The sequence below is a fragment of the Acomys russatus genome, chromosome 10 (assembly GCF_903995435.1).
Source record: "Acomys russatus chromosome 10, mAcoRus1.1, whole genome shotgun sequence".
In the NCBI taxonomy this organism is placed as follows: Eukaryota; Metazoa; Chordata; class Mammalia; order Rodentia; family Muridae; genus Acomys; species Acomys russatus.
The window spans coordinates 54,197,115-54,219,674 of NC_067146.1; positions in this window are offsets into that span (position 1 = coordinate 54,197,115).

Here is a 22,560-nt window from a genome sequence, read left to right on the forward strand (position 1 = left end):
AGCATCCAAAACAAGAACCCGTGGAGGAATGTTTCAAATTCAAGCCATAGCAATAGTGCAGGACTCTGGGAGGCATGGTGGCTCATGGCTGTTATCCCAGCACTGAGGAGGCCGCAGCAGGAGAGTTGTTATGAGTTTGAGGCAGAATAAGGCCCATAGGTCGTTGCTGTCCCTTTTTGGTGGTACACTGAACTGAACACAGTTCCTTTCTAGAGAATGCGTATTTGTGGGAGACAGTTTGGGCAGCCTGGCACCCCTCCCCCCCCCCCCCCCCCGTGTCATGCAAGAAGCCCTGTAAAGAGGTCTGTGACTTTCCTGTATATGAAACACCCATCAGCCACATGCCCTTCACATTTCAGTTTTCCTCCCCTGTAAAAGTTACTCTGTGGCCTCTGGTAAGCTAGCCCAACTTCCACAGGCGAACTGCTGTCTGTATCTTTCCCACCATCTTTGTACCTGCAGCAGCACAGCACGCAGTGAAGCCCTGCAGAGCATCCTCTTCCGAGTGTGACTTCTTTGCTGCCTGTGACATCAGAGGTGGCTCTTTGCTGCATGTTAACATCTGTGTGGTTTTATGTGGGCCCTGACCTGAGGATCCGAACTTGGGTCCTTGTAGTAGTGTTTTTCCCACTGAGCCATCTCTCCAGCCCCAAATCCATTGCCGTTTATTCCCTTGTTTCTTTTCCTCCTTTCTTTCTTTCGTTTTTGGTTTTTTGAGACAGGTTCTCTCTGTTTTAGCCTTGGCTGTCTTGGACTCGCTTTGTAGACCAGGCTGGCCTCGAACTCACAGCGATCTGCCTGTCTCTGTCTCCTGAGTGAGTGTTGGGATTAAAGGCATGTGCCACCATGCCCGGCTGCTTCCTTGTTTCTTATTTATTTATTTCGCATTCCATCTCTACCTTCCTTTCTTGTTTTTTTTTTTTTTTTTTTTTTGTTTTTCGAGACAGGGTTTCTCTGTGTAGTCTTGGCTGTCCTAGACTCGCTTTGTAGTCCAGGCTGGCCTCGAACTCACACTGATCTGCCTGCCTCTGCTTCCCAAGTGCTGGGATTAAAGGCGTGCGCCACCACGCCCGGCCGTCTACCCTCGTTTTTATCAGATAATACCCAGGTAATATATTCTTAGCATTATGTTTTCTTTTGGGAGCTCTTATATTCAGTTGAAATGATATTTTTTTTTATCACAGCTACTTTATTTTTTTTCTAGAGGCTGATGCTTTCTTTAGATTGAATTTTTATGATGCCAAATGAAAATGAGAAGTTACAAAAAAATCGATTGATTTGAAGGCCATGGCTTCCTCAGTTTAAGTCTTGCCAATGTCTTCTTTTTCCTTTTCTTTTTTTTTAATGTCTTCTTTTTTAAAAAATTTTTTATTAATTTATTCTTGTTACATCTCAATGTTTATCCTATCCCTTGTATCCTCCCATTCTTCCCTCCCTCCCATTTTCCCCTTATTCCCTTCCTCTATGACTGTTCCTGAGGGGGATTTCCTCCCCCTGTATATGCTCATAGTGTATCAAGTCTCTTCTTGGTAACCTGCTGTCCTTCCTCTGAGTGCCACCAGGTCTCCCCCTCCCCCTTTCTATGTTGGCTCTGCCTGTGGGTGTGTCTACGGGAAGGGCTGTCTTAAGTTGATGGATGTAGGAAGGCCCCACTATAGGCAGCGCTATCCCCTAGGTAGGGGATATTCTGATAGGCCATCCCAATACAGTCGTTGAAAAATTCTCACTTAGAGTCAGCTGCAGAGTAATCATTTCAAAAGTAAGTTAAGTAGCTGAAGTGTCACTCAGTTGGTAGAATGCTCATGTGGCATGCAAAGAGTCCTAGGTCCAACCCCAGCACCATATAAAGCCAAGCATGGTCACACATGCTGTCAATTCCAACACGAAGGGGGTAGAGACAGGATGATCAGGAGTTCAAGGTCGCTTTTGATTATATAACAAGCTTGAGACCAGCCTGAGCTTCATGAAACCCTGTCTCAAGATTCACCTAGCTCTTGCTCCAGACTCCAATAGCTGGATTCTGCATTGTTACCTAGGACCCAAGCCCTAGGAGCCATGTGTTCGTCACCTTGGTACCTTAAGAGCCCAGCACTGGCCCTGCCTTTGACAGGTGAGCTGTCTCCCCAGCTCTGTAGAGCACCTGGACAGAAAGGACATATTCTCAATTGTCCCTGGTTCTCTCAGCTAGCCAGCACCTGATAAAGGGCCGTGCTCCTGCACTGTTGGTTTCAGAGGCCGTTGCCATCATGTTGGGAGCATGGCTGCAGGCAGGCATGGTGCTGGAGAAGGAGCTGAGCGGGCTACATCTGGATCCACAGGCAGCAGGAAAAAAAAAAGAGTGCTATTTCATTTTTAAATTAATATTTATTTATTTATTCATTCTGTAGGTCAGGCTGTCCTAGAATTCACTCTACATCCCAGGTTGTCCTTGAACTCATGGCAATCCTCCTGTCTCAGATTTCTGAGTGCTGGCATTGTAGAGCCACCGTGCCTGTAGGAACACTATAGCTTCTATAAACAAAGCAAGCAACACACTGTCTTGCCTTCTAGCTCTTTTCTTCCATTTTTTAAATGTTTGCTATCCATTTCCACAGTGCCAGACATGTAACATTTATATTTCACAAGGTCACGAATCTTCTTATTCGGTTTAGACTTTATTCTACTGCAGGATACAGATAAAACTCCACCTTGGTTGGTTTGGTTTAGTTTTCAGACAAGCTGAAATTCAAATTCTAGAAGTTTCTCCAAGGAAGGCTCTCAGAAGCAGTGTTACTTGGATTTTCTGCAAAAAGCATCTGTTGTGTTCTGTGTGGCTAACGCATTCTTTGGCTGGTGTGGAACCTCTGACCTGCTCTTTACTCAGGGACCTCAAGGGCATCATGGTGATGTCTTCTGGCTTCAGATTCTGCTGAGGCAAGCCTGACTTCTTCCTGTCAGAGTGGCTTTATTTTTTTTTTTTTTTGTCTGGTTTCAAAGATTCTTTTTTTTTTTTTTTTTTTTGTTTGTATATTTGGGTTCAATAACTTTAATAGCCTTTGTTATAGGGTCAATAATTCCAGGCTAATTTTTTCTGGTACATTGGATTTCTTATAAGTGTGTATTATAGAAACTCTCATTTCAAAGAAAGAGTTCTTAAATTATAAATTAAACTTGTTCCATCATTTCTACTTTCCTTAAATTATCCAATAATGCATTCATGAGCTTGCCTTCCCCCTTCGTAGGTCTGTTTTCATTATATTTACTTATGTAATTAAAAAAGCTTTATCTTTTATCTTTGTGTGTGTGTGTGTGTGTGTGTGTGTGTGTGTGTGTGTGTGTGTGTGTATGTATGTATGTAAGCTGCCTGATGTGGACATGGGGACCCAGACTTGCTCTTAGCTTCTGAGCCATCTCCCCTGCCCCTACTTGCAGGGGACCTTCCTTAACAGGTATATTAGAACCCAGGCTGTCACATTACTCTGTTCTCATTCCAGGGTTGCCTCAGTCTGTGTGGTGGCTTCACTTCTTCCTTCAGTGCAGTCTCAAGTCTGTCCACTGATGTTTCCCTTGGCCTCGCCATCCTCCTCTCTCCTGAGTCACTGCATTTCTACTTGGCGTTTTTCCGTCATAGAGGCAGTCCATAGGAGTGAAAGAGCATGTGAGAAGCTGGTCCCCTTTCAAGTGCTTTGTGACAGTGTGCCTCTGGGTAGGGCTACTCTCCTGTTACTCTCTTCCAGCACAGTTTCCTTTCTGCTGTGACAAACACCGTGGCCAAAAGTGACTTAAGAGAGGAAAGGGCATGTTGCAGGTTGCAGGTCACAGTCCATCAGTGAAGGGTTAGGCAGAAAATCAAGCATGAACTTGAAGCAGAAACCACGGAGAAAGGCTGCTTGCTGGCTTGTTGACAGGTTTATTCTTAGCCAGTTTTCTGAGACCATCTGCTGAGGAGTGGTGACACCCATAGTGGACTGGGCTTTTCTGTGTCAGCAATCCTTAACAGGTGTATGCACCAGGCAATTTTTCTGGGCAATCCTTTAATTGAGAGTCTTTTCTCACATGGCTCTAGGCTGTGGTAACTTGATACTTTAAGGGAACTAGGACAATTATCTTGTGATAATTGCCATTAACTAAGTTAGACTTTCTTGGGGGAGGATCTTATAGATTCTTTTCTTCTGTCACAGAAGCAAAGGTTTTCTGATAATCTTTGGTCTTGACAGTAGAATGGACATAGAGATGTGACTGGAACAGTTCTCGCAAGATGTATACTGCTTACTCTGAAACATGCTACTGAAGGCTGACTTTCAGGGCTTGGTTGGAGCCTTCTTTTTGGCTGTGAGTGATTGATTAAGAACAGGAGCTGAGAGATGGCTTGGTCAGGAAAGAACCTGCCCAGCAAGCATGGGGGCTCAAATTCAATCACCACATAACCCCCCACAAAAAACCCCACAGCCAGCCCAGCTTAATGGGTGACCCCAGGCCACTGAGAAAACCTGTTTCAAAAGATATGGAGTCGGGTAGAGAGATGGCTCAGCAAGGAAAAGCACTGGCTGTTCTTCCAGAGGACCAGGGTTCAATTCCCAGCACCCACATGGTGGCTCACAAGTGTCTTTAACTCTTCCTATTCCAGGGGCTCTGACAACCTCTTCTGGCCTCTGTGGACACTGTATACACATGATTCACAGATGCATATGTATAAAAATAGAAACTAATCTTTAAGATGAAACAGACCAAACAAACAAACAAACAAACAAAAACAAAAACAAAAAACAAAAACAAAAACCAAAGCCGGGGCTGGAGAGGTGGCTCAGTGGTAAGTTCACTTATTTCTCTTGCAGAGGACCAGAGTTTGGTTCCCAGCACCCACACTTACAATTGCCTATAGCTCCAGCTTTAGGGGGATTCAGCGTCTCTTCTGGTCTCTGTTGGCAAGCTCACAGACACCTGGCACACTCACACAGACACACAAAATCACACATGCTTAAATATGAATAAAACAAATCTATAAAAAATAAGCATCTGAGGTACAATACCTGAGGTTGACTTCAGGCCTCCATATGTAAACACATACGTGTTCAGGCACACAAAACAATCATGTACACATGTACCCACACAAAAAGAAGATTAACAATAGTGTCATGTGAGGAGAATTCTGAGTGCTTGCGGGGAGAAAACAAGTCAAGTCTTGTGACCTCAGTTTCTTCAAAACAGACTTGTTCTTGGAATGTCGTTTTGTGTTCCTCCCAGGTGAGGCAGATAGGAGTGAGCTTGCTTCAGATTATTCGTTATTCCTTACAGTTGCTCCTCAATCAAATGTTGCAACTCTCCTTAATATGCCCCTATGGAAAAACATGTGTTTTTTCCCCCCACGTGTGGCTTGTCCTTGTGATTGTATACAGGTTGAACTCATGAGAACTTTACTCGTGTGACCTTTCTTAACCCTCAGTATAAACTGTCTGATGCTCTGGATAAAGTTGGCTATTGTATGAGTCTTTGGTCCATCTCATTTATTGGCACTATTCTCCCAGGGCCCCTGTAGAGTGGTGATAGGAACAGCAGGTTGGCAGGAGAGATCTACAAAGAAAACAATGCCCGCTGCCCCATGGACCAGCAAGCGCGGCTGGGGTTTGGCGGGTTTTAGAGAACAGAAGGCCAGAGGTGACTATGACTGTTCTTGTTCCGAGGGTGATGGAGGGCGTGGCACGGTGATGGATGTGCTATCAAAGGTGGTGTTCTGTGGAGCGGCTGCAGGGGTTTATCCTTTAGGAGTGGTGCATGCTGAGATGTGTGCGTCTGAGGCATCAGGAAATGTGGTGTGAATGCAGATGGTGGAGAAGCCGACAGTCACGCACACAGGGGTGTGGCCCGACTCGGAGCCTGGAGAGCGAGATGGATTTCTGAGCTAGATCTGGTGACCATGCACAAATGATTGCTGTCGAGTCCCCTCCTTCATCTGAATGACAAGGGATGGGGCCTCTGCGACCTCTTCTTTCCTACAAATTTCGTTACCAGAGTCAGCCTAGGAGAGAAGAGTGGACAGCCTGTCTCCTGGCAGACAGTCTCGTCCTGAGTCACTGCTGTTCTCTCAGAGTGCCTGTTCTATGGGTCACCAGCTTTGCCTAGACACCACATGGGTGGGGCAGGGGTGCCATGGATGGTGACAGAAGAAGAATGTCCCTGCTGCTTAGGGCATCTTCAGTGATTCTTAAGCCCAGCAGAATATGAAGCAGAGAGGCTGGCTCTTTCTGCCTGCTAGCTTTCTAGGGTGGAACCTTCTGGAACTTCAAGAGATTTGATTTGAATACAGGAACCGGAAGTCCCAGCAATTGCAAAAAAAGATGAAATTGTCATCACCACCCTACACACTGCTACGGAAATCTCTTTCTAACACCAGCCCTTCCTAACTCTTACCCCAAATTGTGTCTAGGCTGTCTCTGGATATGGAGTCTATATTTTGAGATCTTGAAGAGGAGCTGTGCACAGTGAATCTTTGTGTTCTTCCAAAGTGTAGCGCATATGCAGAAGACCTGGGGCCTGGTGTTGGAGGACACAGCATGGCTAGGGCAGAGCCTGGGCCACAGCAGCCCCAAGAAATTAGGTTCAGCCACCCATCTTCAGTAGGCCAATTAGATGACCAAACAGTGAAAACCTGAAAGAGTGAGAGCAAGTGAGCAAGAGAAAAAGGGGAGAGAGGAGAGAGAAGAGGAGAGAGAGAGAGAGAGAGAGAGAGAGAGAGAGAGAGAGAGAGAGAGAGAGAGAGAGAGAGAGAGATAGATCTATTCAATATGGTCACATTAGGAAGAGAAATAAAGAGGCCGAGTGATCCCCCAAGTCTGTCTTCCGGGTGCTGACCTGAGGTTTAAGTTGAGATAGAGGGCACAAGGTATGCAGAGCTAAGCAGTTTCTGGTCATGGTGTGGTCCTGCCCATCGTCATAGTCTTGGCTTTGTACAAGGGAATCTGACAAATTGTCCAGAACTGGGTGGAATCTCTCCAGGATGCAAGCTCCCCTCTGGCTGGTACCAGGCTTGGGCTTTTCCTTCACCCATGGAGACTCTTAGGGAAATATCAATTGTTTGGGCCTAGTTTTCAACAATCAGTTCCATGGAAGGCACATGTTCTCTCTAGAATGTCCTCAATCCTGCCAGGACAGTTACATTCAGGCCTGCCATTCACAGTTCTATGTTCCTCAAGTCAAGGGCTAAGGGAATCAGTGTTAGAGGTGGCCAGTGCCTGTCCAAGAGCAGTGCTGTGGCTGACCCAGCCTGAACCCTCCCACTTAGCATCAACTGTCCCTTGTGGTCCCTGGGGTTCACTGTGACCAACACTTCTTTTGGTAGGAGATTCTAAGGGCTTGGAGGCTCCTCCCAGAAGTAGAGACAAGCCTATGGGAAGGATTGTATGATGTTGAGTGTGGACACTTTGAAGTTGCCTTAGCTGAAAGCAGATTCTCATGGGGGCCCTTAAGGTCACGTGATACAAGCCAGCTCTAGCCTTGCTTCTGCATGTCTCTGCTGTCTTGAAACTTTGAGTGAGCTGTCTTAACTGTGCTTGTGGGTAAGATAATCACCCAAGGGGTATTTTTAAAGATTCACTTATTTGTATTTTATGTGTATGAGTGTTTTGCCTGCATGTATGTATGTACTGCTTGCATGCCTGGTGCTCGCAGAGAACAGAAGAGGCTGTTGGGTTTCCTGGAACTGGAGTTCAAGGATGGCTGTAAGTCACTGTGTATATGGAAACTGAACACAGGTCCTATTTAAGAACACCCAGTGTGCTCTTAACTGATGAGCCGCCTTTCTTCCTGCCCCAAGGAATGTTTTTATAAAGACAGGCATCTCCGGTGTCTTGTTCTAGACTGTAGTCCAGTCTGTCATCACTGTCTTAAACCAGGATTCACCTTGGATTTTAGGAATAACGGCTTTCCAAACACCGCCCCATCACGGCAGCACCCCACAAGCAAGAGGAATGGTCTTGTGGGAACCACGTTGTCCCCTCTAGCAACAAGGGCTCCTTCAAACTACCCTGTAGATCAGAACAGAGAAAACGAGGGACAGACCACACCGTGACCAGGACAGCTTGGTGATGCATGCCTCTAACCCCCAATTCTTCCTCTATATCGCCGTTAAGTTCATGTCATCGCCACAAACATGGGCTGACACCCTCCTCAACTGCTGTCTCTCTGTCCTAGCTCTGCTGACTCACATCTTCTCTGCCCTCCCATCACTGACTTTTTTCCTTACTTTGGGGTGGGTGACTTGACTGAGCATGTTGAAAGCCCTGAGTCAGGCCTCTGGTCCAGGACTCTAGTTACAGTGGAAAAATGATAACATGCTCTGGTTTCTTTGAATAGTGACAGAGGTAAATATGAGGTTCTGTTTATCAACATTAAAAACGGAAATTAAAATAAATACTTGGTATGCCTGTTGTGTGGGTTTGTGTGTGTGAGTGTGCATGTGCGTGTTTGTGCCTATGCCTGGGTGCATCTCTCTGTGTGTAGATGCATCTGCATATGTGTGTGTGTGCTGATTAGTGCAGAAGCCAGAGGTCAGAGGTCAGCCTGGGGTGCTGTTTCATAGGCACTGTCCCACCTTGTTATTTTGAGACAGGGTTTCCCACTGGGACCTGGGGTTGCCATATGTAGGTTAAGGTGGTCAGCTAGCAAGCCCTAGAGACCCTCATATCTTGTCGTCTCCACTGATGGGATGACAAGGGCTTGCTTGCCAGCATGCCCAGCTTCCTATGTGGGTGTTGGAGCTCAAAGTCAGGTCCTCACACTTAGATGGCAAGCTCTTAGAGGTGATAGCGCATTCCTATGTGCATAGCGAAGAAGAATGCACACGGCAAATGTGGCTCGTGGAGCCTCTGTCTGGTGCTTCCCGCAGGAGTCAATAGATCTGTGTGTCCTTAACTGTCCCTGCAGATCAGGGTAAAGCCAAAGTAAAGGGGAAAGGAATAAATTAGAGGATGAATTAAAATATATACAGGACCTCTGCAGTTTTGTCTGAATCTAGCGCTAGGTGCTAATCAATATAATGCAATTTTTTTTTATTTGATAGGCCACTCTAATATAATAGGGCAATAAATACCCATGAAAGTGGTCCCAGTGAGCAATCCCTTTTGGAATAATGACTATTTGATTATAGAATGATTTGGCTTTTAATTTACACCAGCACTTAATGTGTTCTGTTAACTTAATATCTTCCCAGTGGTAAAAGCCCAGCCCCATTCCAAGGCAATGATGAATGTAAACTCGGAGGGAGCTTCATTATGGAGTTGGATCCTGTGTGGGCCACTCAGAGTCCTGTGGCCTGCAGAGCCAGCTTCCTGCCACTGGGGCGCTTGCCTGGCCTGGCTGGGCCAGGGGTGGAGGAACCCTGTGGAGGTGGCCGGAGATCATGATGTTTCTGTCCACTTCTTCCTTTGCTGATCCATGGGTGTAAAATAAGTACCCCAGTCATTCAGCTATTAAGAGAACCTTAAGCGCCGACTGTGTGCCAGTCCAATTTAAGAGCAGTGTTAAAAGAAAGAAAATAAACCCAAATCCAGACTGGGAAGAATTATGGGTCTTAGGAAATCTCTGTATGTGATGAAGGTGGACACTGGTTCTGAGTGTTGGGATAGCTGTGGTAGGAAGGCCCTCTGTGTGGGCTGAGCACAGGGAAGAGGTGTGCTAAAGGGAGATGTGCTGCTGCCTGGTCCTTATCTGAGCAGATGCAAACTTCTGATATGTTTGTGTAGAGCCTGCTGTGCAGGTGAGGGGACCACATGGAGCGTTCTCATGTGTTCCCACAGTGCAAAGAGATAGCTCTCCAGTCAGGACAGGGCACTCTGGGTGGTGAGAGATCTGCCTCGCAGGAAGGGATGGCACTTGCAACAGAGAGCTTCCTGAAGTAGCTGCTCCTAGGGGAAGGATGGCTTGTGGCTTCTGCCTGTGACCAGTGTTGGTGTTGATCTGGCATTGGGGACTTAGTGGTGGTAGCATATAGTTTTCAATCCTTATAAATGTTTGTTGAGGTCTGTAGGGTAGAATGCGGGTATGGCTGCAGTTGTTCATGCCCAGAGTAAAGTCTGTAGCTTTTGAGTCAAGCCAGAGGCTGAGATGTAGAGTGGGTTCCCACTAGCAGGAGGATGAGACTCCCCCTATTTTCCACCCATCTGGCTTCTTCCCAAGATGCCCCTTTTAGCCACAGGTGAGTCTGGCAGCAGGCTGACCTATGGTACCCACTTTCAAGTACTCCATTGTCTAAGAGTGAAGACAGTGAGCTGTGTTTGTCCTTCTGTGTCTGGCTTGTTTCTTTCAGGGTGATGTCCTCAGGGTCCGTCTGTGCATATGTCAGAACTTTTAAGAGGTGAGTCATAGTCCGTTTGGTTGGATCACATGGCAATGATGGTTGCTTCTACTTCCTGTTTGTAGATATTAGTGAGATTCCTCCAGCTTTGATGACTGAGGGGCACAACTATGCTACCCAAACCTTTTCAAACGAAATGTTTAACCTGTGAATTCAACGTCACTTTCAGCTCCTTAGACACCAGCACTGTCCAGGGGTCCTGGCTGTGTGTTCAGCCTCAGGCCTACCTTGCACTGCCCCCTCCCTACTCCGTACTCTCCAGGCCCACCTTCCTTCCTATCTCACTGGGCCCCCTGGGTGGATCTGCTCTGAGATGGTTCGGTTCTTGGTTCTTGAAAGGCGGGCCTTCCCTTCCTGTAGCTCTGGCCCTCCAGATAGTCAGGATGAGCTCACAGGACAGTTCAATATTGACACAAAATGAAACTTACAGTTGAGCTAATCAAACATGTAACTAATTACATGCACCATGGCCATTACACTTCCTGGTAATGAGGCATCAGTGATTAGCAGCTTTTGAGTGGCTATAATTAGGCTTTCTTGTTGCAGTTTCACCAGCTTCTGTCCATGTGGAGTTAGGGACTGTGCTGTGTGTGTGTGTGTGTGTGTGTGTGTGTGTGTGTGTGTGTGTGCATACTTGAGCATGTGTGTGCATGTGTGTGAGTGCACATGAGTGATTATGTTTATGTATGTGCATGAGTGTGTGCATTGTGAGTGTGCACACCTGTGTGTTATTATGTGTGAGTGAGTGTGCACATGTGTGAGTGTGTGCATGTGTGTGATTGTGTGTGTGTGCACACACATGTGTTTATGCGTGGGTGGAGAGGACTGGCAGAGGGAAGAGCTTTGACCTCTCACAGTATACAGGGAAATGGTGTTTTCCATGACACCCAGTGATGCCTGCATCTCTAATCCATCCTACTGCCTCCTCCCTGCTGTGTATCCCTAAAGTACTTTCCTGTCTCTTTTAAGACTTCCCTTCCTTCCTCTGATTGGAGAGAAGGATTGGAGACACCAATGGACCAGCTGCTGCTGTCCAGAAGAAGCCTCTGCTTTAAGCTCACTCTGCTCCTCAGATGGGCAGGCAGAGCTGGAGCCTTGGGTGGATTGTGAGGGTGTGAAATAGTGTGTCCAGCCTCCGGTCCAAGGAGGTGTTACTTGGCGTTCTATTTTGTCTGACTTATGTTTGTGTCTGTTCTCTCCTACCAACCATTTGGTGAGTCCAGGTGCTTCTGTGTAGAGGGTCCTCCCTACCAGGGCGTGCATAGGGAGGTCAGCCTTGACTATGAGCTTACACAAAGAACCAACAAAGCAATGAGAGAGAGAGAGAGAGAGAGAGAGAGAGAGAGAGATTGGGGGGGGCGGGCAGACAGACAGACAGACAGACACGCGCGCGCGCGCGCGCACACACACACACACACACACACACACACACACACAGAACCAGAAAAACAGAAAGACACAGAGAGACAGAGACAGAGACAGACACACACAGACATAGAGAGACACAGAGACAGAGACACAGAGAGAGCCACTGTAGAAAGAGCAGAAGAACAGTACAGGCAAACGGCAACTTGCCTCCCAGGGACAGACGTTTTACAAGCACACTCAAAATGTTAAAAGAAGTGAAACAAACCACAAAGCAGCATGGAGCCATGAGACATAACAGGCACACTGTAAAAACAATCAAGAAGTAATTTTAGAAATAAATCATTATGTTACATTTGTAGAGCAAGAGACAGTGAAGGGGAACAACAGGAGCAAGAAGAGCTTTGTAAATCAGAGGAGAGGGCCAGGGAAATAATTGGCCAAGTGCAGAACAAAGTAACAATGTTGCACACAGAAAAGAGGACAGAAAGCTCCATCATAGGTTTCTTTCTATTCTTGGTAGCTAGATAGATTTCAACTTAATGCACATTGAAGTAGCAAGAAGTATTTTTTTGGGGGTTCCAAAAGAATCCACTGCGACTAATTCCCTTGAGGCTGTGATTGTTAAACTTCTTTTGAAGTCCATTGACCGAAAGCACGATAAGAATCGGACACTGAACACATCTGTCATATTGACTCACTTAGAAAATTGTTTTGGGGCGGGGGATTTTGTAACTTGAATCTTCTTCTTCTTTTTTTTCTTCTGTTTAAAACTGTATAAAATTCTTCTATTGTTACAGGAAAATGGGAAAGAGAAACACACACTCAGGATAGGACATGGAGGCCAAGTTGAGAATGGAAAGTGTGCATTCATACTGGCAGGCCCAGGGAGTAACTGCTGGAGAGCCCAGCCCATGGTCCACAGCTTCTTGCATAACTACAGGCCATTCAAGGTCATATTTGACCTCTTCTGCCATTGGTGGGTTTAAGTCAGAGCCTACATGACTGAGGACCATGAGTGGGAACTGAGCCTACATGACTAAAGAAATGCCAGCAGCAAGCACATTTGCAGGAGTGAAAGCAGGCCAGGCCATGCAGGTCATTCACAGGCAGCTGCAACGGAAGACAAGGCACTGTGGGTACTTCCCAATGGGCTCTAGTCTTATTCCATCCCACTATGGTAGTGTTATTTAATAAGTAAATTGTGTTACTATACATTAAATGTTGCACACATAAATGGCAGTGGAAAGTGCAATGTGTGTATAACAGTACTTATGAGGCATGATGGGAAGAATGGGAAAGATTTAATAAGAAAGCTTTATACTGATAAAAATTCTGAGCATTTCTCATACTCGAAGGAATATCTGAGCTGTGGATTGATGAAGCACGTAGAGCCTAGAGGATGAATAACAGATGTATTAACATGGTGAAACCATAGATCACCAAAAGGGGAAAACTGAAGAGCTTTTTATGAAGAAGGAATAATTTGATTATAAGCAGAAGCCATATCACCAGTGAGAGATGCAATAATGTAGTCAATGTTGTCTTTCAAGTAGGTTTTATACTCAGCTAAACTATCATATGAGAATGGGGAAATACTGACATTTTAGGTACACACACAACAGCTCGCTTTTTAATAATAGTTTAAAAATGACTAGTAGGACTACATCAATGACACATTATGAAGGAAGGATGGGGCACACAAAAACAATCTGATTGAAATAAAGACTAAACATAAAAATACCATTATCTGTTTTGTAAAAAGAATAATTTGGGGATAAAAAAGGAAAAATATGCTGGGTGGTGTTGTTGCATGCCTTTAATCCTGGCACAAAGACAGGTGAATCTTTGAGAGTTCAAGGCCAGCCTGTTCTACAGAGTGAGTTCCGGGACAGCCAAGGGTGTTACACAGAGAAATCCTGTCTTAAAAACCAAACAACAACAACAACCCCCCCAAAACAAACAAACAACAACAACAACAAAACCAAAATAAAAAAGGGGGAGGGGAGAGGATACATACAAAAATATTGAGTTCTATAACATGGTTTTACAAGTGTCTGACTCAATTCTATGCTGGATGTGTATACCTAGCTTCCCCCAAATGCAAGTGTCCAGAACTTACCCTAAGACTTCTGCTTGCTTTGGGATCTAGCATTTCTGCCTCAGCCTTCGAGACCCACTGCTTCAGCTCCAAGGAGGGGGCTCCTTTAGTCTTGTAGAGCTGTTGGAGACGGGAGGCCTGCTGTCTGAAGACTTTCTCTGGCAGGGACGATGCTCTGAGAGCCTCCAACTGATGTAACTCCAATAACAGACATTTGGCTGCACCCTGAAGCCTGCAGACAGTAAACCCATGGTACATCTCCTTACGGTTGGCATCTGGAAACCACAAAAGCTCTCAGAGTTTCTCCCTCCCAGTCCCAGTTTCTTTTTTATCTCATTTGGATTAGTTGCTTATGTGTGGCAGATAGAATTGTCTCTTGTTTCATTTCCCTTTTCTGTATGCTCCCTTCATTGTCGCAGGGTTAGGGAAGACAAGAGTCAGGAATAAGAACGGGCTGTCGTCTCAATATTCATAGTTGATAAAATTTTTATATCCTTAAAATTCACACAAATTCATGCAATAAATATGAAAAATGGACCAAAAGATGCAGCAGACTCATCATGGTAATCACACTGGGCGGGAGGGAGAGTAATGAGATGTAAAAGAGGGGAACATAATTTTAACTGTGTGCACAGAGTTCTTCTTTATGCAAAATGTTCTGAAGCAAACAATGAAGAAGTTAATTAGCTTAATTAGGTCTTGCTACTTGCCAGTGCGTTCCTCTTCCTAGGCTAGAGGAGGTTTTCATTCAGCTGAATTATTGCTCTCCGTGGGCCAGCTAGTTAGTGACTTCAGCGATGGGAACTCAGGCTTCATGTCAGCAACACACAAGGCTCTTTTGGGCCACGCATCCTTGCAGTGTCATGGTGAGGATGTGAGTGGGTCCTGCTGATGGAGAACGTTTCCACTACATGGCTAAGTGGCCACGTGGTGGACAGTAACATGGGGGCTGGTACTGTTCCTTAAGCCTCTGTGGGGAGGGCCATTGCCTCAGAGCAGCTCCATGTTACTACCTGGCTTCCAGGGAGTCCCCTGGGCTCATTCTGGGCGTAAGCCATGATGGCCCGAGAATGAGGAGACCTCAGATAAATGTCTCTGATTCTGCAACACCACTCTGAACCTCACTTCTAGCATACCGCTGGCATTATTAGGTTGCAGTCATGAGAATGAGGTGCCCAACTTCGGCTGTTGCCCAACAGAAATCAGTCTCCTCTGTTTGGGTTTGGCAGGGGTCCTTTGGATGCCATAGTTAGCCTTCAGAAGCTGTAGGAAACCACCAGCTCTCCCTAGTGCTCTTCGGGATCTACCCCAGTGCTATAGTTAGTTGTCTTCATGGTTGCATAAAGCCTATGGCTCAGCACCACACTGGGAGGCACCGAGGAGAAAAGCCAGTACTCACCATCTATGGATCCCAATCCAGTGTCCTCCCTGCACCATCAGCTGGGTGACCTTGGACCAGTTCCCCCACCTTGCTGTATCTTACTCTCTACCTGTAAAGTGGTCAGAAGCTGGATGGCAGCCTGTAGGCTTTGGATCTATACTGTGTTGTGACTCTCGGATGCTTCCATCTAGGCGGACACAAGGAGGATACAATAGGAGATGGTTAGCTGTGCAGCCTTGTTCTGAATCTCTCCATTGGCCACTCTTGCTCATGGATGGGAGTGTGTCACACAGTCAGTGAGTCTGTGCACTCTGGGGCTTCCACTGGTTCATTCAGAAAACCTGTGAATGGGGAGCTGTTCTTCTCTCCGTTGCACACACTAAGACACTAAACGTTAAGAATGAAAGGCTTCTGTGCACAAGTGACAAGTAGCAGAGCAAGGATGAGGACCAAAGAGCTGGCGTTAAAATGTATTCCATGGATGCAGATGGCTAAAGACAGAACACCCCAGGCAGCCAACAATGAGCCCTAAGGGTCTAATGTGGGCCACAGTGGCCACTGCTACTGTCACTGTCCTCAGACTTCAGTACCATTCAAGGTGTCCAAAATAAGGACTACATGCTCATCCATCAGTGGGAGATCTGCACACACCCTCACCACACCAGCAAGGCTCAGAGAGCATCATTGAAGAGGGGAGGAAAGAATGGAAGATTGCTGTGAAATGCTGTCCTCTGCCTGTTGCATGCACGCACGGACTCACAATGGCACAGTATCAAACCAATTAAAACTCCAGCATGAACTGGGAAGGGACTCCCAAGACCCCAGGCCTAGCTGAGGAGCTCTTGGCAGTTGGTGGGTGCTGGGGGTGGGGCAGGGGTGGGTAAGAGTGCTTTTCTTTAGGAGGCTGGCCACTGGTTAGGTTCCTCATGCCTCAGTGGATAACCCCATGCCCATGTGCATGTGGGTAACATTAATTGGATTCAGTGGCTTAAAAATATAGATAAATAATTGTAAAGGACATGAGGTTATAAGGGAGAAGTGACAGGGAGAGTCCTGGGAAGAGTTGGAGGAGTGAGGGGAGGTATGATCAAGATACATTGAAAACATGTATGAGATTTTCAAAGAGTAAACAAAAATTTTTAAAAAGTCCTAGAGAGTAGAACTTAAAGAGTCTTACTTCTCTTTCACATACAGTAAGTACATGAGATGGGGAACATGTTCATTAGCTTGATTTAATCATTTGAATATGTATGTATGTATATGGGTGTATTCAAATGATTAAACATATATTTAATATATGTACACATGGATATACATATACAGGGCACTGTAAACATATGTAATTTTAATTTTTCAATTTTACCTTATAGCTGAAGGATAATAAAAGAAGAGAAAGAAAAAAAATGTAACAACCAGGTGGATAGTTGCTTTCAATTTCATATCAAGCTCTCTATTCCTGCAAACCTGCAGAGATGTCAATCCTCCAGAAATGCCCTGGATGTCAACCATTCTTGCCCAAATCATGCTAGTGTAGAGTGACAAGGTGAAAAACAACAAAGTGACCTTTCTGGGGCACAAACGCTATTATTAATGCACAAATTAGATACGATGTGCAGGAAAACTGTTTCCAGGGGTAAAGCTATGAATTAATGGGGTTGCTGTTAGGAGGCACACACTGTTTCGCCTCTAGCACGTCCCCAGGAAAAAGAGAACGTAGTCCTCGTTGTGTCCTGCTTATGATCATAGGGATAATGTGACCCTGGTGGAAGGGGAGGGAGCGCTTGAAAAACTCCAGCATAGGGGAGCGAGCAGGCCCCTTCAGCACCTGTGGAGCTTCGTGGGAACTAGTTGGCCTTGAGTAATGTGCATTTGGCTTGGCAGTGATGAGAATGTGTCATGGTGACTGATGTTGCTGTCATTAAGTACATGATGGCCCTCCAAAGGCATCCAAGCCCAGTCTGCTTTTCTTTTGAACAAAGTGTGTGGAAGGATGTGTGCCAATGGCATGTATTAATCTGTGTCCTTGACTGAGAAGTCATGATGGGGAGGAAAGGCTGTGGAGACCAGCACTTCCTGAGGGACGGAGCCCGCATTCCAAGTAGAATCCTGGCTCTGACTCTTTGACCTTAATCTTGACTCTGGTCATCTTTTCCTGCAAGGGACAGAAGGTTCCGCTGTCCTTGCAGATGATGCAGAGTCGGGGTAAGAAGTGTCCATAGTAAGGCCTGGTGCAGTCAGCGCTCAGGCCACTCTTTCCCCTTGCACTCCTTCTTCCCGCCTTTCTTTAGCAAGCCCTTTCCTGTGCTGCCACTTCCACTAGCTCAGCCTTGCAGTTCTCCCGTGGCCTCAGAGCTCTTGTGCTCATGACCAGCGGTCCTGATCTGCTTTGCATCCATGTGGCTGATGTCTCATTCTGGCCATGTCTTGGACAGCAGTGACAACCGGCACTGGGAAAGCTGATTTTTCAGCCATCTACACGGGGATGGTAAATCATCATGGCTGTTCTCAACATTTCCCCTCCACTTGTCTTTGAACCTGCCTTTGAGATGCCCTCTGACCCGGCGCTCTAACCCACTTGCTAAATGATCAGAGAAGGCAGTAGACTTGGTCCTCCTTGCCACCACGGTGTTGTACCATCACGTCTGCACTCTGCGCTGATTGGAGCAGGTCTGTTCAGAAATCATGGTAAGATTCCTAAGAGATGGAGCTTACACCTTCCCAGGGAATGACATGGACTGCACAGGGGAATGGAGGATTGCTCAAACGTTTGGGCCCAGGTTTCCCTTCCCAGAAACCCACCACCATTATTAATATGCTTCTGACCAAGGAATAGAGGGTGATCTTGCTTTGCCTAGTCTTAGTTGTAACATTTCAGAACTTCTAAATTACAGGGACCCATAATGCCTGCTGGGCCCTACTCTCCATCCACGTAGCCATCACTGGGCTACATCCAGGGTCAGGGATGTCTTTGCCAAGAACTTGGTCCATTTGAGGTCCTTGGGTTGGATTGAAATCTTCTTCCCTAGAGCTCTTAGCAACAGGATTTAGTTTTTCCCTCTTGATGAGTCCTATACACTTATAAATGTATTACTTCTTCCTGGGAGAATGGGATTTGGTTTTCTTAAATGCGTCTGTCTCCAGATTCTGAGCACAGCTAGGGGAGGGGAAGTTCTCTCTTGTGGGGAATGTTCCCAGGGCTTATCTAGAGGGTGGCTTTTCCATTCTCTGGAGGCCACACCTGCCATTCTCAGGCAAATGAGCCTGAGGGAATTTGCAGGCAAGAAGTCACAGAAAAGCTTTGGTCTCACGGAAGCCCATGGAAACTCTCCATCCACTACCATGGGGGTTAACTTACAAGTGCTTCCTAAGGCTTGAAACCACTTCCTTCTGGCTTCTGCACTCTCCCCGTGTGTTGTTTTGACTGATGGTAATTTTTTCCCACAATATAAGCCATTTTGACATGGAGAGTGCGCTTTTCCAAGGCGTTCTGGACTGATCGTTTGCCACCCGCCTTTGACAAAGCTACATATTATCGGAAATACCAAAGGAGCAGCTCAACTCCCCGCCATAACTCACATTAACTCACTCGGCATATTAGGCCCTGAAATTCTAATACCTCATTTTCATGACAAATGATGCAACAAGAGCCCAAAATGGCTGCCATGAATCTCACTGCTGACTGAGACCGCTGGGGAGAGGAACGTGCGGACCGCTTAACCTCTCTGCTCTCTGCAAAGTCACAGGAGAGCAAGAAGCTGACCACGCATTAAGGCCGCCTCTCTCTTGTCCTTGGTGCCCTGGTGACTTGGAGTGGAGGGAATTCTGAAGCTTTGAACTCATGAAGAAACCAGGATTGCAATGGCTACACTTGATACTGCCTGGATATGAGCCCTGAGGTGAGGGGCTGATTGACAGCCTCTAGAGGGAAGCGGTCTCTCAACCTGGCACATCAATCACATGCTGTCTAGGGGATAGCTAGGGTATCCTAACAGTTTATTTTGCCTCAACCGTGGGGAACCTCAGGGGAACTGTCACCTCAGTGAGGACATAGAAAAGAATCTGAAAGTGGAAAACTTTTGACCCTCAAAGAGGGCGGCCAGACAACAAGGCCACAGAGGGTTTGTGTTTGTGAGGCACCTCCACAGAAACAGAACTGATTGGGTGCATGTGTATGGGTGTGGGCGTGTGTATATATACATGTGTGTATATGTGTATGTACATTCATGTGGGTATATATGTATATACGTGTGTATGAACGTATGTACATTTATTCGAACACATATATATGCACCATAGAGACCCATATTGTTCTTCCTCCCAGGCCTCTGGGAATCTTGTCCTGGGTTCTAGCTGGCGTTGCTCAGAATCGAGGCCCCGTGTTGAGCTGCTCTACTGCTTTGTCATGTGATAAAACGGAGGGACAGTGCGAGGACTTCCAGGCACTGTGTTAAGCTTTGTTGAATGCATGACTTAATTTAATTCTTCTAACATGCTGATGAGGGAGTACTTCTGCCACGTCCATTTCACAGCAGCAAACACCAGTCTAAAAAGCGAATGACACCTGCACGGTTGAAGCGTGCAGCAGTGTGTGTGTGTGATTTCCTTTTCCTGGTGTGTAATCTCTTGTGGCTGGTGGGGTAGTAGACGGTATGTGTTGTGGCTGCTGGCACGAGCGCTTGTGCTGTTTGTTTACTTTGTACAGAAATACAGGGTTAAGAGAAGAGTGTTCCTTAGCTCTGTTTAATGGATCCTAAGTGGAAAATACATTGTGTTGGGAACACTTCTACAGTCCCAGAGCACTGACCAGGTCAGCAAGCCATTCAGCTGGGGAAGAGAAGGGAGCCCAAGGAGGAGAGAGATAGTATATGGAGGGAGGGTGTGTACCTTCAGAGCACCAAGAAGAGGCCATGGCTTCAGTGTAGTTCAGACCAACAGGCCTAGCATCTAGCGATATAACTACCACATGCTATAGCTCTGATCATTACATCAGACCAGAGCACAAGCAATCACAGTGTAGTGTGACCAATGTCATAGAACCATGCAGTTCCACATTTTTAACCCAACTTCGTGAATCAAGAATACCTTTCCAGAACAAGTGACAGCTGGGTGACATTTCAGAGATGGTGACAAGGTCTCATTCTCCATTGCCAAACTAATATTGAACGTGGCGGGTGAGAGGTCAGGTACCACCCTCCAGCCTTGCCATGTTGATTTATTTATGGGTTCCTGAAGGAGAGATAAACCTGGTTTTTAGGATCCCAAGTGCAGGATCGGAATGGTCTCGTGAGAGAATAGGTCAGGTTAATCCACTATTAGAGCAATTACCTCATGCAGGAGCTTAATTGTTGCCAGCTGAAAAGATCCTGTGAATAGACTCTGGGAGGAGATATATAAATGAGCCCAGAACTGGAGGTGGGGCTTTTTGGGAGACTTGGGATAGTTGTGGCTGTTCATCACTGCACTTTGAGATGCTCCTAGAGAGAACCACTCGAGGGAAGGCTTCGGGGCTCCGGCTCCTGCTGAGGTTCTGGGTTCTGGTTACTCTAGGTTCTAGCAGAAGAAATCCTGCAGATTGTGCCAGGAGAATCGTTCCTTGGAACTGATATCCTTACATTTTTGTTATTGTGTCCATTAATCCTCATTTCCTATTGTTTTGCTTAGTCGGGTTATAAGTGACGTACGCTCAGTCACTAAGTTGTTAATAAAATATATTGGTTAAGAAAATTGAGCCTACAGGTTCCAGCTGATCATTTTGGGACACTGAACCCTTGCCCTCATCATCATCAGCCTCATCCCTGTTTTACCACTGTCTGACATATGTGTTCACATGGTCCCATGTACATACAGCTCCTCTCTGAGCACATATAAACAGACGTGTGTATTTCAGCTTGGGGATGCCTGTTCATCTTTCCTCCGTGGTGGCTGCTCTTTGAAGGCTGGGACTCATGACAGAAGAGCTCTTCAATAGCCACGGCAATGATGGGATCTGAAGCTTGAGAGCAGGTAGTGATGCTAAGCAGGAGTGAGGTGGGGACAATGATTGTAGCCAGCAGCAAAATTAGAGTGACAGCCTGGGATGACTCCCAAAGTGCTACAAAGGTGACCAGAAAAAGTGTAGGGTCACAAGGATTAAGGTCAGCCATTGACGTTATCCTATATATATATATATATATATGACCAAAACAAGCCAAGGAGGGATATTTGGAAGACGGATCAGCCTGGGACTTAGAACCACTGTCTAAAGGCGCAATATGAAGGCTCCAGCCATACAAAATTTGAATACAATGATTGTCCCCTGTTTTCCAAAAGGGATTTGTGGTGTTTGTGCAGGTAACATGCATTTGGAAATGGAAAGATGTTAAGTGTTCTGAGAATGCTTAGGCATCCATGGAGTTGGTGTTAACGCTAGTGGAAGGAACCACAGTATCGCCACATCATCATGCAGTACCCCAGCCCAGCCTCTTCTAGAGTAAGGAGACATGTGGAACTGTTGATACGTGAGGTCTCATTCAGGTTGGCTGGTAGTGGGTTTGCTGGGTTTTGGTGTTTACACGACTGTCTTACTCATTGTGATTGTTAATATTGACTGCCAACTTGATTGGGCTCTAGAGTTAAGTAGGAGAAAAGCCCCTTCTGGACCAAGCGTATTGAGACTGGAAAACTCACCCCAAATATTGGTGATGCCATTTTTCAGGCTGGGATCTCTCGAATAAAGAGGAGAAAATGAGCCGAGCGTATGTACCGCTCTGTAATTTCTGACTATAAAAACAAAGCTGCCAGCTACCTCGCATTCCTGCCACACGACTTCCCCTCCAGGGTAGACTGTACTCTCAAACTGTGAGCCAAAGAAATCCCTTCCTTCCTTAAGTTTTGTCAGCTATTTTTCTAGAATAATAGGAAAAGCTATTAATGCCAAAAATTGATATCAGAAGTGGGGCTTGATGCACTTCACCATGTAGTTTTTATGTTTTTGGAACTGGCATCCTTCAGGAATATGGAAGACTTCAGAGCTAGAGAAACACCAGAGTTCTATCAGCAGAAGTTAATGGCTTATCCTGGTGGGAGTTTGGAAGACCAGAATGCCAATAGAGAAATGTGCATAGTGGGGTCCTAATCAGTGAAGTTTCAGAAGAGAGCAAATTTCCTCCCATAAAAAGACTCTATCTTATAAAAATTCAAATTCCTTCGGAAGAAGTCGAAACCAGCATTCACTTCTTTCTGTAAGCGGACTGTAGAGACATGTATCCAGCTAGCTGTCTAGTGTTCTTGCTCACAGTTAGAGTCACTCCTGCCTCCATGCCCTCTTGCTATGCTGGACGTGACCTCTTCAGTTCTTAAGTTGCTCTCATCAGGTATTGCCTCATAGTAAGTAAAACAACACATAAC